Below are 16139 nucleotides of genomic sequence, written 5' to 3'. Positions count from 1 at the left end.
ACAGAATAAGGGAAAATAAATTACTCACAATCAGGAAAAAAAATAGATAAAAAGAAGGGCTGATGAGATGACTCATGGGCTAAAGGTGCTTTCTGCCAACCTGGAAACCTGGGTAGGACTCGGGAACCCACACTGTGCAGAGAGAACCACCTCCCAAGAGTTGTTCTCAGATTTCCACCCCATATAATGATTTCCACCCTGTGTAATGGCTTACTCAGGTGTTCTCATGTGTGTGTGTGTGTGTGTGTGTGTGTGTGTGTGTGTGTGTGTGTGTGTGCCACACAGAGGCAAAATAAAATTATAAAATCCAAAAATACCTAACTTGAAATGTAGAAAACCTATACAACCTATAAAATGAAATCTTTATAGATTTCAAAATTGCATATCTGTAAAATTCTCATTATGCTTAAAGAAAACAGTTTACCTTGCAAAATTCATGCATATGGGGAATTGTTTTTTGTTTTTTGTTTTTTTTTTTAAGAAAGTTGGAGTCTCCTTTTTTGTCACTATCAACAGACCAGCCATAATTTGAAAGAGGAACTGATGTTGATACAACACCCACCATCAAGGTCAATTCAAGACAAAGGTGTCTGAAGTGGCTTTGGGGAAACAATGCTGAATAAGTTAGGGTGATACTGGTGCTTGATGCCCACACTTCACCTCATATCCTTGACTTTCTTTCTTTATGGAGGCTTTCAACTCCAGAATGGCCTTGGTCATCATTTTCTTCTCAAAAGCAGTGATTTTGCTAATGCCCAGGTTCTCCAGGCTCATTTTCTTCAACAGTGACAACTGGAGATGTAAAGTAGGTGCATCCCCTTTTTTTGACTGAACTAGACACATTTTTTCCTTCTGGATAATGGTGCCCACCAGGGAGAAGACAAAGCTGGCTCCAATATACACTGTAAACAGAGTGACAGAACCTGTTATAGCCTTGGCCCCACAACTTCAGAGCCAGTTTCCTGGATCCTCCCTGTGAACACGAATGGCTGGTTGTGGGAAAAGCCAATCCTGCAGGTGCATTGAGAAATCAAGGGGATGATTATCTTCCCAGCATCATCACCAATAACAGGCATGTAGACACCAGCTGGGTCCAAATACTTTAGATCTGCCATAAAAGTGTTTGCTCTAACAATGTCCAGGTTTGTCATGCAGAAGATCTTGCTGGGGTTGTACACTCTGTGTTCCTTGACAATTTCTTCTGTGATTGGGATGGTGGAGTTAACCTAGTTAGTACAATCCAGATCATAGCTTCCAGGCATTGCTGGATACATGCTGTTGTCAGTATGGCCCCGATGGTGGCATCAGTGTTGAACAATTTGTGCAGTGTCATGCCTGGTTTCCTGGAATAGTAGCTGGGGCCATAACCACATTTGCATTTTTTTAGGTAGCCTGGAAGCTGCACAGAACAGAGGTTTCCTTTCACATTTGTTTTGGTCTTGATGTGACTCAGATTCATTTACACCTGGCCCAGAGCAATATCATCGAAGATCAGGAGTCTCACTAATGGGCTGTTCTTCAGGAGCAGTGAAAGGGGCTGCCCAATCTCACCAGAAGCCCTAAACATGGCTTCTTTAGCATCGCTCTGGGCCAATGCACTGAAACTGTCTTGTCCTAGAATGTAAAGTGGACAGGACAGACAGTATGGCTAGGGCTGGTTGCCACTGACCAAAAAGTATAGGAGCTAGCTGGGAACAAGTGACTCCAATGACCTCCTTATTGTTCATATTTTAAAAGGCAGGTTCTAGCTATGTAGTCCAGTCTGAATAGAACTCTGTAAAACTCCATGTGTAGACCTTGGTAGTCTTGACATGATAATTCTCTATTATTCACCCAGGTTCTGGGATTTAGTTATGTTCCGCTATATCAAACTTTCATAGGTTTTGTTTGCAATGTCTTGAATGCACAATCTACTTTATTCCTTCATCAGGAGGCTAATGGCTTCCAGCAGAAAGCCCCTGGAAGACAATGATGAGATGCATACTTGTGTCAAATAAGAAGTGGTCATCTCCTTTCTACTTCACTATCTATGAACAATTGATTACAACTACAAGGGTTGTATTCACTTAACAAATACCTACTTTGTAACTGTTTTAGTTATATTCTCAAGAAGCTTCAATATTAATATGCAAGCTATCCAACTATGAAATAATTGCAAAGTAATGAAGTAGTTAAAGAAAATATATCTGCAGAATGAGGAAAACGTGGTGAGTTAAGATGAAGGAAGATAAAATGGGAGTTAAGCAACTGTAAGCAAAGATGATCCAAAAGAAGACATGGTGGAACTCTGACCAAAGTGTTTGGTAACAAGTGGAAGGGTCCAAGGACAAAATGTTATCCAGTTGAATCTGTATATTGTTCTAAAAGGTCTTGAATGTAAGCCCATCCAGTCACATATGAGCTAGAATACATTATAGGATCGTTGATGTGTTTGAACTTTATTACCAAGATAAATCATAGTAAGAAGTATTTCTTTTATCTTCTGAGATTATAATAATTTACATCATTCCCCCTTCTCATCTTTCCCATCATACCCTCCCATATACCCCTTCTTGTTCTCTTTCAAATTCATGGCTTCTTTTGTCATCATTTGTTATTACATGCACATATGCAATGCACATACATATATATCCCTAAATATAACCTGATCAGTTTGTGTAATGATTCTTTCATGTGTTTTCAGGGATGATTATTTGGTATTGGATAACCAATTAGTGTGCTCTTCTGTGGTGGTATTGTGTTCCCCAAAATATTGTGCACCCTAATAAATTTATCTGGGGTCAGAGAAAGGAACAGCCACTAGACAGACATAGAGGCCAGAAAATGGTGGCACTCACACCTTTAATCCTAGAATTCCAGAGGCAGAAATCCCTCTGGATCTCTGAGTTCAAGGTCACATTAGAAACAGTGAGGCGTGGTGACACATGCCTTTAATCCCAAGAAGTGAGCCTTTAATCCCAGGGAGTAATGGCAGAAAGTAGAAAGATATATAAGGTGTGAAGACCAGAAACTAGAAGCATTTGGCTGGTTAAGAATTTGGCTAGTTAAGCTTTTGTCTGGTTAAGCTTTTAGGCTTTTGAGCAACAGTTCAGCTGAGACCCATTCTGGATGAGAACTCAGAGACTTCCAGTCTGAGAAAACAGGATCAGCTGAGGAACTGGTGAAATGAGATAGCTGTGGCTTGTTCTGCTTCTCTGATCTTCCAGCATTCACCCCAATACCTGGCTTGAGTTTGTTCTTTTTTTTTTTTTTTTTTGGTTTTTCGAGACAGGGTCTCTCTATGTAGCTTTGCACCTTTTGCTGGAACTCACTTGGTAGCCCAGGCTGGCCTTGAACTCACAGAGATCCACCTGGCTCTGCCTCCTGAGTGCTGGGATTAAAGGCATGCGCCACCACCACCCAGTGGGTTTGTTCTTATAGGGTGTAGTTTCTGACATTCTTATGAGATGCAATCTTACAGCAAACTCCCTGTATCCCTGTCTCTTACAATCTTTCTGCCCCTTCCACTTCTAAAATGGTCCCCCTAGCCTTAGGTACAGGAGTTGTGTTATAGATGTTTCACTTGGGACTGGGCTCCACAACTCTGCATTCTGATTATTTGTAGTGTTCTATAATGGTCTCCATTCATCACAAATAGCAGTTTCCTGGATAAGGGGTAAGACTTACACCTATCAGTGGGTATATAGACAAAGATTTAGAATGTAGTTAGGGACTATGCTTGTCGAGTAAAGTGGCAGCTGTAGGTATGTTCTCTTCCAAGATCTAAAATAATAATCTATGTAGATCAATGGCAGTCATCTATTGAATTGTCCAGATCATTTTTTTTTTTTCATAGTGGAAATAAATTTTGTGTTGTTTCAAAAGGAGAAAAAAGTGATAGAAATTTTACTGTGAAGAACATAATCCAAACTACTTACCTATGAGGAAAGTCCTGAGTTTCCTATTGTTATTTGAAGGCAATGAGACAATTGGCTACTGGGACCCAAAGGAAATTGTATCTGCCCATTTTTTCATTATTGTGATGAAATACCTGAGGTAGTCAGACCTCAGAACAAAAAGGATTATTTGATTCACTGTTTGAGATGCTGAAAATGTGAACAATGTGATACATGATCTGGTGAATATTCCCTCTTTGTAGCATCAGTGTATGATGCAGGACCAGTAGGAATGCCAGTGGGAGGAAAGGATTACAGGTAGGAATCCAGAAAGACATTGAGTTCTCATGATCCCTTCCTGGGATCCATATTGAATTGCCTGCAGATCTCTCCATTGATTCCAACTCTTATAGATTTAACCTCCCAACATTGCTATGCTGGTAATGTCCAGCAGGTAACCTTCTAGAAGACAAACAACACTTAAGTCATATCCTAAACCTATGTTCATACATCCTTGCAGAAAAGGGACATGAAACCAATAAGCAAGCAAAAATGTTTATTTCAAAAATAGGAGTTCTCAAAGGGAAAGAAATACAATGAATGGATACAGAAGGAGGAGATCATGTTTATAAAAAAAAATTAAACCAGCACTCCCCTCCAATTTGAAACACTCCCCCATCTCTTTTCCCCCAGTTTAGAACAATTGATATAAAAGCAGATGTTTCTGTTTCAAAAAAAACGTTCAAAACAGTGTTTTAAATAACACTAGAAATATCTACCAAAGCAGCAAAATTGCTGTTACCAAACGAGGACAAATGAGAACAAGAAAACTGAAGTAATCAAATGTTTCCATCTTAGAAAAGTGGAAAATACAAATAAAACAATCTCAGAAATGTTTAAAGGATGTGGATGACATACTGAAAAGACTTGTCACACAAACCAAAACAAATAATTAAAGACTCTTCCAAAGCTTTAGTGTTGTTTTTGTTTAGGGTTTTGTTTTGGTTTTTCTCACTGTGTAACACTGGCTGCCCTGGAACTTGCTATTTGAACCAGGCTGGCCTCGAACTCCCAGAGATCCACCATCTTTTGCCTTCCAATTGCTAGTATTAAAGGCATAAGCCACCATGTCCTCTTCCAAAGCTTTAAAAAGGCAAGATTTGAGAAGTGAGAAAGGGGATTGTTTTAGGCACATGGGGCTCTATGCTTTCATAGTTATACAATCCACATTGAAAGCAACTTGAAGAATGTTAAATAAAAATGTATACTTCTCAGAACCACAATAGACTACCAATCAGAACTAGGAGGTGTTTGTGGGTTTTGTTTCTGTTTTCAAATAGGGAGGCATTTTTCTTAGAACCATTATTAGTATAAAGAATAAAATAAAGCACAATCACATGAGAAGAAAAAAAATATTTCAAATGTGTTATGTTCTAAGAATTCAACTGGGTGGTTTAACAGGTATTTCATTCATGGTTCACAGAAACTCTTGTACTTGGGAAACATGAAAATCAGTAACACATAAGAGAGCACAAGACAAAGAAACAAGTGCATGATATCTATTGATGTCAATATTCTTATTATACATTTTCTTTCTACAATTGAAGCAGTTATTCAACAGATATTTATTGAGCCCCTACTAAGTACCTTACACTTGGACCACACTAGAAAACTATCCCTCTGACACTGTAGGGTTTGTGTAGTAGGTAGAAAAATATATACTTATACCCAAATGTGGGCTAGAGAAAAATGGCATGAAATCACAGAAAGCAGCATGAGAGCAAATGGCAAGATTGAGAACACAATGCAGGTACTTCTAGGAAAAGACAAACAATTCTTCTGATGGTGGTAACATTTTCAAAATCTGAGTAAAATGAAGAAGTGAGATGCAGCACTGTGGTGGTACTGTGTTCCAAAAAATATTGTGCACCCTAATAAACTTATCTGGGGTCAGAGACAGAACAGCCACAATATTAAACTTAGAAGATAGGCAGTGGTAGCACATGCCTTTAATCCTAGCATTCCAGAGGCAGAAATCCATCTGTTAAAGGATACAGCCAAACATGGTGACTCACACCTTTAATCCCAGGGAGTGATGGTAGAGAGAGAAAGATATACCAGAAACCAGAAGTATTTGGCTGGTTAAGCTTTTAGGCTTTTGAGCAGCAGTTCAGCTGAGATTCATTCGGATAAGGACTCAGAAGCTTCCAGTCTGAGGAAACAGGATCAACTGAGGAACTGGCAAGGTGAGGTAGCTGTGGCTTGTTCTGCTTCTCTGATCTTCCAGTATTCACCCCAATACCTGACTCAGGTTTGATTTTATTAATAAGAACCTTTTAAGATTCATGTTACACAGCACTCTGTCAAAACTGCATCTGAGTAGATGGATGGAACACAATATGCAAAATTCAGAAGCAAAATGGAACTTGTTGCCTTCAAGAAATGAGACAGAGGTATAGTCTGGGGGTGGGGGAAGATGGGCAGGGTTTGTAAGCAAAGTTCCCTACAATGTCAGCAGTCTGCTATCAATTAAACCAAGAGATTCAAATGTTTAATATATAAGCATGCTAGAAAATATAAGTGAAAAAATTAGTGCCAGCTGTGAGGGTGAAGTCTGCAGGGGCTGAGGACAGTAAGAAGAAAGGCTTTCAGGAAGGAGGCAGAAACCATCATGTCAACGAACATAAGAAAAAGAATGAAGAGCTGAGGACAACCAGTGAATTGCTTCACATGGAAATGGGGACTTAGGTAATTTGTAAGCAGTTCAATAGAATCTGTCTTTGTCAGCAAACAATGATATATAATTGAATGTCCAAGGACAAAAGAAAGATTTTGTCTAATACAAACATCTTTGAAAAGTAAGTCAAAATAGACCATGAATTTAATGTATAAAATTAAAAAAAAAAAAGGAGAGTGAAGATAGCCCATTCTTTGGACACAGGGCTTGAAGGATTTGAGCTGGATCTGACCTGAGATCCCCTCTATAAGGACTAGCTTGTATAATATTAGAAGGTCCTGTGAAACCTGGCTAGGTAGGGCAACGATCAATAGTCCAACTCAGTTGTAATGCCTTTGAACCACAATGTTAACCAGAGAGGTATAGTATTTTTGAAGATGCCATAGAGATACTCATATCTTGGTGGTAATTGACAGCTGTCTAATTGGATTTATGACCTACTCAATAGGGGAGGAACCATGCCTGGTAATGGAAACCTAGTCAATGTTCCACAGCTAGTAAAACAATGGATCTTAGAGAAGAACCCAAAACCACCACTTTACTAGATTACCATAATTCTTCACTTTATTCTAAATATATATCCTTCTATCCATAGATATGTGTAGCTCTTGTGTCTCATAAAAAATACTCTCTTTGCAGCAGATGGAGACCACTATAGAAAGCCATAAGGTCTCAAAATGCAGTGGACAACTGGTTAGCAGTACTCATCTCCAACAGATAAATCTACAACACAATCCCTATACCTAAGACTCAAGGAACATTGTGGAAGAGGCAAGAGAAAGACTGAAAGGGTCACAGGGACAGGGAATCTGCATTTTCTGACTATGATAGGAAAGTACACTCACAATACCTTAATAATGTATCTGCCTGAACAAGACCTGGACAAGGAAGAAAGATCTTCCTGAACTTAACTATAGACATGGAGAGATTTTTAATTAATTGTTCTTTTTTTATGTTACCACTTATAACAGCTAATACTATGATCCACAGTAGTAACCTTAATTTGGATCCTTGTATGAATTTAGTGAAAAGTATGAGTGAAGTTTTGGTATAGGGTATAACTAATTATGATTTTTATATGTTGATTTTTAACTAGTTAAAATGTACTGTTAATAAGAATTTGTACAGCCATTTGTTGTGCAACAATATTCTTGGGAAGACATGAGCAAATGTCTAATTACCCCAAATAGGAATACTGGAGTCTAACTTGGTAAGCCAATGAGTTTTAATGGGGTTAATTACAGGAACATGGGCGAGGAGTTACTAATAGAACCAGAAGTGACACAAAGACAGCTGCATCACCAAAACTGCACGCCAGCATGAATGATGGCTCATAAAATCTGAGAACCTGTACTTCACAGCCTACAGGTAGCACAACAGATTGGATTGTGGTCTCTCCATGCTGCTCAGTTGTTCTCTACTTCTTCCAGGCATCTGGCTAGTCTCTGCTGCTTGCGGACAGCATGGCGGCTCTGTGAGTGTGTCTCAGCAGTCCTTACTGCTTATATATGCTTGGGGGAAAAGGGGCCCAGTAGTCAGTTTCAGGAACTTCCTGAAGCTATTTTGACATGGTTACTCCTGAGCCTAATGAACTTCCCTGCAGGGTGGAGTGTTTAACTTCCCTTAGAATGTCCTGTTGCTTCACCTCCCTTCTAACATGCTGTCTTAAGATGTCCTGATGTTTTATCTCCCTTGACCTTCTGTGTCTTAAGATGCTTCCTTCCTAGATAGAAGGTTTTAACCTCGAGGAAACTGCAACATAGCTCCAGTGACTGTCTGGTTTTATTTCTGTTATTCCATCATCTTAGTAGACTCCCTGGAATCAACTTAATACTGCCACACAATGATGAGCTGCTCTATGCATATGTAAGATTCATCAACATTTTTTTCTTGAAAGTTTCATCCCAGCTAATAGAAGAATTGTAAAATCCATCTGAGTTTTCTAAAATTTTTGCCTGTGTGGCAGAGAAGGAAAATTTTGAGTACACCTTGACATCTTTAAAGATATTTGATTTTCTATACCCTTTGTTAATGTACTAATTCAGCATTATTAATTATATCATATATTCGAACTCTTTCACTATCAAAAGATGATCAAATAACTATTAACTCTGCTCTTTTAAAGTCTCTCCTCATCTCACTTTTCATTTGACTTATGTAATGATATTTAGTAATTCAGTTCTTATGGATGACAGATTTATCTGTAAAGAAAATTTATAAATCCTCTACACACTGTTTGCTTTGTCTACTTTACTAATTTAAAATGTTTATCTTAGCTCAATTTATTTCTTTCAAGTGTAATTTTTAATAAGATGGATATATTCACATCCACTTCATTTCTTTAGGCTAAACACATTCAGTAGTCTGTATTTTTGGATGAATCTTATTATCAGTAGATAATTGAATTTATTTAGTGTTAACAGGATTTGGATGTCTTTGCACTTATATAGGGACTTCAAGCTAATATAATATTCACTCATTGATAGAGAAATGCTGCAGTCTGCCTATTGTTCCAAGCCTTGGGTCAGTTTCATTATTGGTAATGATTTCTTCTTCTTCTTCTTCTTCTTCTTCTTCTTCTTCTTCTTCTTCTTCTTCTTCTTCTTCTTCTTCATCTTCTTCTTTATTAGTTCTATCTAGTTTCCATTCACATTTTCCTCTCAAGTATTCCCACCCCTGTTTTCCCTATATTTAAATTGTAGTAGTAGTAGTAGTAGTAGTAGTAGTAGTAGTAGTAGTATGTTTTCTCTCTTCCTTAACAATTCATTATACACACATATACTTGACAATTCTACTCTAATAGGCTTCATGTTTCTTGGCAGAACCCTTTAATCAGTGGTGCCAGTCAAATAACAAAATAGCCATTTTGATTTTACCTCACTCAGGCACTCATGATATATAGGAAGGAGAATAAGGATAATTTTATTTGTAGAACATTTAAAATTTGTCCTTCATAACTAAAGTCTCAGCTTATATCATTCAGCAATGAGTCCTAAGTAGTAATTAAATAGTATATTATTTTTGTTTTTCTTTTCATTTGCTTTTAAGACACAGTCTTTTTATATAGCACAGATTGGCCTTGAATTTACAACAATACTCCTGCCTTAACCTCCCAATAATGCAGTGTTGTTGGTGGTGGTATTTAAACAATGGTAGCTTCGATGGCCTAATTGTGAATAGACCACAGACCTACAATATGGATGGGAAACTCATGGTCATCAAAGATTGACCTGGAGCAATGGCCTCACATTTATTGTCTCATGTCAATGGAGATCAATAATGTGAACTCTAATGACAGCATGTATAGTGGAATCATGGTTTATGAAGAATTACTATAGAACAGAGAAAAATTGAAGAAAAGTGAGAAATAAGGAGGCATAAAGAAACTTCTAAGACAGGGAATAGCTTCCAAGACAGGTAAAGCCACTGAATCATCTTTGCATAACATTTCATAAGCAACAACAAAAATGAAACAAAAACTGATGTAACATCCTTTTCAGATCGGTTAATTCTCTGAGATCTCATGGACCAAGACATAAAGAGTCCATACATATGTATGTTGTTCTGGATGAACCAAATGGCAGTTTTGACCGTGGGCCCCTTTCCCTGACTACCTACTATCAACTAACATTTGTCTTCTTACCACATACTGAGTTATAACCCTAAGCCACCATAACCATCAAATTGCTATACTCTTACCATTAAAATATTCTACATTTATAGCACTTAGTGCTAAATTCCCTCTCTGTGAAGAATTTCTTTACTTATTCAACTCAATGTAGTTTTTAAATATCATATTATACCATTCTGGAATTTTAAATTTTATATATTTAAATAGATAACATTTTATTAGTTTATAGCTATTTTAAATAAAATACACATAAAGAAACATGTAAACACACAATTCACAGAGCAAACATCCAAATATACATCACCCAAGTCAAAAAAGAAATACTTGAATATCCCAGAGCCTTCATCCTAAGCATGCTCACTCTGCTTCCTCAAAAATAGAGTTCTTGAATTTCATCATGGTTGACTGAATTACTTTCTTATAAACACTTGCTTGTATAAATGTATTCATGTAACCACTATTCCTCCATAATTAATTTCTATATATTTCTAAGATGTATTTTGCTTCTTGAATGGAGAAGAATCTATACTGTACCTCCTACTATGGGTACCTATCTATCTCTGTCTACCTATGTCTTTCTAAATCCCCTTCAGTATGTTCAGCAATATGTTTGTTTTTCTTAGCTTTGAAGGAGTTAATCATTTGGAAAAGTATGCAATGTCATTTTCTTATAAGTTTTTTCATTAAGATTTATTTATATTGTAAGTGTGCATGCACACAGACATACATACATTTGTATGCCAAATATGCTAGGACTCTTACAAAATTTACTATTAGGTTGTTGTCTTTTTTCTCATTGGCTCTCATTGTTATATTTTCCAGGCATTCTTAGTCAATCATATAGGTTAAAGCATATATTCCTACAATGTTACTTTCTTTACTCTCTCTGGTATTTGATAAAGGCTTTCAGGAACTTATACAAATATAAAATAACTCATGCCAATAGAAGCTAAAATACAAATTGAGGAAAATTGAATAGTATATTTTAGTAAAATGACATACATAGTATATATACACACACACAGCATTAAGTCTTTTAAGCTACATATACCAAATCAGAGAGACTAGTGTGTTGAATTTATGGGAATAAAGAAATGATAGGATATTCAGGAATCTTCCAGAAATATGTGATATGACAAATAGAAAAAACAGTCATACAGTTTTACAGTTTAGAAACATACTACTCCAGTTCAGGCTCTTGCTCAGCTTTGCTTCTGTATGGCTGGATAATTTATAGAACTTTCTTAGGTTAACATGCTAATGAACAGTCAAAGATGAAGCAGTTATTTAGATGTTTGATGGGATAAAAATTTAAAGTACAAAATACCTAGAAAATCTGGGACACCATGAACAGACCAAACCTAAAAATAATAAGGATAGAAGAAGAAGAATTCCAGCTCAAAGGCACAGAAAATATATTCAACAAAATTATAGAAGAAAACTTTCCCAACCTAGAGAAAGACATGGCTATGAAAGTATAAGAAGTGTATAGAACACCAAATAGACTAGACCACAAAAAATGTCCTCTTGTCATATAATAGTCAAAACACTAAATATATAGAATAAAGAGACAATATTAAGAGTAGCAAAGGGGAAATATAAAGGCAGACCTATCAGAATTACACCCAACTTCTCAATGGAAACTCTGAAAGCCAGAAGGTCCTGAACAGACATTCTACAGATATTAAGAGACCATGGATACCAGCCTAGATTACTATACCCAGCAAAGCTTTCAGTCACTGTAGATGGAGAAAGCAAGATATTCTATGAGAAAACCAGATTTAAACAATATCTATCCACAAATCCAGCACTACAGAAACAACTAGAAGGAAAAGTCCAACTCAAGAAAGTTAGCTGCAATCACCAAAACACAGGCAATTGAGCACCTCATACCAACAAATCCCAAAGAAAGGAAATACACACACACACACACACACACACACACACACACACACACACACACACTATTACCAAAAAATAACAGGAATTTATTATCACTGGTAATTAATATCCCTGAATATCAATGGACTCAATTCACCTATAAAACAACACAGCCTAACAGAATGGATATGAAATCAGTATCCACCCTTCTGCTGCATACAATAAGCACACCTCAACCTCAAAGACATACAGTATCTCAGAGTAAAGGGTTGGGAAACAAACTTTCCAATCAAATGGATCTTAGAAACAAGCTGGTGTAGCTATCCTAATACCTAACAAAGTAGACTTCAAACTATAACCAATCAAAAGAAATGAAAAAGGGCATTTCATGTTCATCACAGGAAAAAAAATCCATCAAGATGAAGTCTCAATTCTGAACATTTATGCTCTAAATACAAGGGCACCTACATTTGTAAAGAATCATTACTAAAGATCAAATCACACATCAAACCCCACACACTAATAGTGGGAAATTTCAACACCCCTCTCTCAACACTGGACAGGTCTGCCAGACAAAAACTTAACAGAGAAATAAGGGAATTAACAGATGTTGTGACACAAATGGACCTAACAGACATCTATAGAAAATGTCCCCCAAAAACAAAAGAATACACATTCCTTTCAGCACCCCATGGAACCTTCACCAAAACTGACCACATACCCAGTAACAAAACAAATCTGAACAGATACAAAAATAATTGGAATAACCCCCTGTGTCTTATTGGATCACCATGGCTTAAAGTTAGAATTTAACAACATAAACTACAGAAAGCCTACAAACTCGTGGAAACTGAATAATGCTCAACTGAATCACCACTGGGTCAAGGAAGAAAGAAAGAAAGAAATTAAAGACTTCCTAGAATTTAACAAAAATGAATGCACAACATACCCAAACATATGGGACAGTATGAAAGCAGTGCTAAGACAAAAATTCATAGCACTAAGTGCCCACATAAAGAAGTTGGAGAAATCTCATACTGGTGACTTAACAGCACACCTAAAAGCTCTAGAACATAAAGAAGCAAACTCACCCAGGATGAGTAGACAAAAGGAAATAATCAGACTGAGGGCTGAAACCAATAAAATAGAAACAAAGAGAACAATACAAAGAAATGAAAAATTGTACCAAGGAACTCCTACAGCTGATAAACATCTTCAGTAATGTGGCAAGATACAAGATTAACTAAAAAAAAATCAGTAGTCCTTCTATATACAAATGATTAATGGGATGAGAAAGAAATAAGAGAAACATCACTCTTTACAATAGCCACAAAAAAACAAAAATATCTTGGGGTAACTCTAACCAAACAAATGAAAGACCTGTATGACAAGAACTTTAAGTCTTTGAAGAAAGAAATTGAAGAAGATATTAGAAAATGGAAAGATGCCCCATGTTCTTGGATAGGTAGGATCAACATGGCAATCTTATTTAAAACAATGTACAGATTCTTTGAAATATTTGAACATTATCCACTTAATTAAAATATATTTATGCATACTTGAAAACTAACATGACTATGTGTGATTATCATAGACAACTAATTTTTAATATGCATTCTTAATTATGCATTACAATTTTAAATGAGTTGCATAAATATAACACCTTAAACAAGCGTAGAAATATATATAGTATAACAAAATTAACTTGAAATTAGTATTAGTAAATTAAAATCTATAGTAATGTAAAACATTTTAAACAAGTTGTTTTTTAAAAGTAGATTCAATAATCACCCTTTTATCCTACCATATCTATATTATCCCCTTTTCTTCTTTAGAAAGAGATTGCATTTATAATCAATTCCCCTTAAATAAAAATAAACATTTATAAACAATATTTTGGGAATCGGGGCTTAGCTTCTCATAATACTTCCTGTTGACTGGGGACACTGGCAATCTTATGGGGATCCTGAGAAATTTAAGAATTATAGTGAAATCTTGGCTGTAGTAGTCTGTGAAGGCTGGATCATCTCAAGGTAGTCATTTAAAAGTTGTCATAAGCAGTTTGTAGTTCAAAGCCAAACTTTGGGTGGTGTTTGTCAGCTTGGTGGCATTATCGTAGTCCATGCTGTTAAGCATGGTCATGGTTCACTGCAGAAAATCTTGTTCATGGGGGATTATTTTTTCTGGATGATTTGTCCTTTTTCTTCAGACGTCTCATTTGTCCAGTGTTCTTGAGATTCCTTAGCTTTCATTCTCCTGAAAGACAAAAGCAACACCCTTTGCCAACCCTAACTTTGCGGGGGTTCCCTTTCTAATCTTTATCAATTTTGATGTATGGTTTCTCCTTAACCAAATGTAGCTGGAAATTTCTCCAGTACCACTCAGTCCTGAGGTCCCACAGCTACTTATAAAATAATCACTCAGAGGCTTAATATTATTTACAAACTGTATGGCTTATAGCAGGCATCTTGCAAGCTAGCTCTTATATCTTAAATTAACCCATTTCTGTTAATCTATGTTTTGCCTCATGTTCTGTGGCTTCACCAGTCTAAGGGCCTGTTGCTCCTTGGGTGGCAGGCTGGCGTCTCTCCAGACTCTGCCTTTTTTCTTTTCTATCTCTTTCCTTGGATTTCCCACCTGCCTCTAAGCTGCCTTTTTATATGCCAAAGCAGCTTTTTTATTAACCAATGGGAACAACATACATTCACCGCATATAGAAAGACATTCCCCAGCAGTGGGTCCCCTGGCAATGGGACCAGGACTTATCCTGGGTACATGAACTGGCTTTTAATAAGCCATTACCTATGGTGTGATACCTTACTCAGCCTCAATGCAGGGTGGAGGGGCTAGGGCCTGCCCCAACTTGGTATGCCAGCCTGTGTTGACTACCCAAGGGGAGGCCTTACCCTCTATGAGGAGGGGATCAGGGGAGGTAGAAGGTACTGGGAAAAGGGAATGGAGGGTGAACAAGGGCTGGTCTGTAAAAGGAAAGAATTTTCTAATAAAAAAATTAAAGTAAATTGTAGTACCTATTAAATGGTTGAGAATTGTTTGGTATTAGGAAATAATATATTAATGGAGATTAAAATGAATAATTATAAAATATGCTAACTGAATCCTTAATATGTCCCAGTACTCTAATGAATATTCTGCTTACTATCTTGTTTGATCTTCAGAGGGATATGATAAGGATAAGTAATTAATTTTAAAATGAGGCCATCAACTTAATTGTACTATATAGAGAAAAAGCATCTTAAATAGTGCCAACTACTTATGAAAAGCCATTTGTGGACAAAGCCTAAGTGCCAGAATGAAGAATTTGAATATGATCCATGTGTAGCTTAAAGATTCACTAGAGATAATATAATATTAATGGAAATATTTTAGGAAAATTTAATCTAGTAATGTTTTTCAAGATGAAAAGAAGTATATAAAGAAGATATGAAAGACTGAACATAATTTAAGTTGAAGAAGTTGGACTCTACTTATAGCTCTGGGTTTATGAGAACATATTTTGATAAACCTAAAGGTATTATACATGATCTGAATGTTCTACATACCTACCTTGATATATAAATATATGTATAGGTGTATGTATATGTGTATGTACATGCATATTGTATATATACAATTTGTGTGTATGCATATATATGCGGGGTGTTTGCGGGTGTGTCTGTGAATCTTCAGTATCATCATCAGTTATTGCCTTATACTTCTCAGGCTCTACTAGCAAAATACTGCAGACTGAATGGATTAACAAGAATTATTTATTCAAGACCAAGGTTAGCTGATTTAATTGCTGGTGAAAGTTTGGCAATTGTCTACAGAGAGATTCCTCACCACTATGGTGTCTTAACATGGTGCAGTAAGAATGTTTCATTATGTTCCTCTTCTTGGGGGGGGGCAGCAGAACTAGGATTTACTATTTGCAAAAGAGGATTATAGCATTACTATACATTATCTCATATAGCCTTTCCAAGTACCCTTAAATACCACTACATAACAATATAGCATT

At 36.5% G+C, this 16139-nt stretch overlaps 1 pseudogene; it reads right to left on the bottom strand.

Annotated features, from left to right (window-relative positions):
• Window positions 1–624: 624 nt before the first annotated feature.
• Window positions 625–16139, bottom strand: part of LOC118587612 — a 93706-nt pseudogene continuing 78191 nt past the window's right edge.

Source organism: Onychomys torridus, chromosome 7, assembly GCF_903995425.1.
Source record: "Onychomys torridus chromosome 7, mOncTor1.1, whole genome shotgun sequence".
Classification (NCBI taxonomy): domain Eukaryota; kingdom Metazoa; phylum Chordata; class Mammalia; order Rodentia; family Cricetidae; genus Onychomys; species Onychomys torridus.
Note: the sequence above shows the minus strand (reverse complement) of the source record. Positions and strands in the feature narration are given on the sequence as shown.